Here is a 1,541-nt window from a genome sequence, read left to right on the forward strand (position 1 = left end):
TCTTTTCCACTGTCAGTTACTCTAAGTAATATTTCTCTGCCCCCTAAGCACTGACAATTGCAAACTTATCTATTTCATTTAAAATGGGTGCTTCAAAAGTTGGAAGAGGCTTCTACTGTTCTTGAAGCCCAGCTTATGTTAGAAGTCCTCAAATAGAGAGAGAGTGTGTGTATCTTCTCTTAAGGCACAAAGCTATTTGTTAATCTATATTGATGAAGATGAAGAGATAGAAAGATAGTGTACACAGAGAATCATTTAGCTTCATCTAGCCAAATAAATGTTTCTTCATGCCCTTTGCTAAAAGTCTTGTAGCATCTGAGAAACTGTTTTGTAGGTAACTGTGGGTCACTCGTGAGTAGAAGCAGCTGGGACAGCCTAGCCTCTCACTTCTGCTTTCATGGGGGTTTATGTTATGACTTGTATCACTGTGGGAGGATACTTATCATACTGTTGACAGTAATACATTGCCATATCCTCAGACTCCAGGCTGCTGATGGTGAGAGAATAATCTGACCCAGATCCACTGCCACTGAACCTTGATGGGACCCCATCTACCAAACTGGTTGCACCATAGATCAGGAGCTTAGGAGATTTTCCTGATTTCTGCTGGTACCAGTTTAAATAACTACTAATGCCCTGACTCGCCCGGCAAGTGATAGTGACTCTGTCTCCCGGAGAGGCAGACATGGAGGTTGGAGACTGAGTCATCTGGATGTCACATCTGGCACCTAGGAGTGGAGACATAATGAATATCCACATAGTTAAGCATGCTAAAAGAAGACATTTTCCAAATACCTGTCAACACTAATCACAGTGAAAGTCCCATTTTCGTTCATTTTACCTGGAAACCAGAGCAACAAGAACCCAAGAAACTGAGCAGGTGCCCTCATGCCCATGTTGATTGTGAATGCAATGACAATGGAACAAGGTTTAACTGCTATATGAGGTCCCTAAGGCTATGCAGGAATTATATGCAAATGATTGAGAACTAGTGAGTCACAGCTGCAAGGCTTACTCATCTGAGAATTTAGCATAAGCCCGCAATCTCAAGATGCCCAATGTCAGACCATAATATATATGTCTTTAGAGAATCCATTTCTTTTCAATAATGTAAAATTATAGATGGAATTTCTAATGTGTATAAGCTCCATTTAATATAACATACTTTAAAGATATGCTGGGGTTATAAAGAAGAATATGCTGCAGTCAAAAACTATACAACAGAGAAGAAACATTTTTTAACTTGCTCAAAAAATTTTGATTGATTAAAAAAATATAGGATGTGTTACCCTAGTGACACGTTTGTTTGTTTGAAGTAGGCATTCCTTTACATTAAAGGGATAATTTATTAGAACCACTTTTACTGAATTAAATGTAATATTTTTTACCTTTAACCTTGCTCACAAATTTTAAAAAATAGGAAATACACAGTAGGTGCATATATAACACCTTGATTCCAAAGTCTTTTTCACTTTAAATTCAACTCCATGTGAAGAAAAAGTTTCTTTCTTATTTGCAGACTTAATGGGTACACTTTTTGC

At 37.7% G+C, this 1,541-nt stretch overlaps 1 gene segment (V, D, J or C); it reads right to left on the reverse strand.

Moving 5' to 3' along the window:
- Positions 1–405: 405 nt before the first annotated feature.
- On the reverse strand, positions 406–759 carry LOC308432408 (immunoglobulin kappa variable 1-39-like). The segment is given in 1 exon: positions 406–759.
- Between the last annotated feature and the right edge of the window lie 782 nt (positions 760–1,541).

This window comes from Micromys minutus (genome assembly GCF_963924665.1).
Source record: "Micromys minutus genome assembly, chromosome: 18".
In the NCBI taxonomy this organism is placed as follows: Eukaryota; Metazoa; Chordata; class Mammalia; order Rodentia; family Muridae; genus Micromys; species Micromys minutus.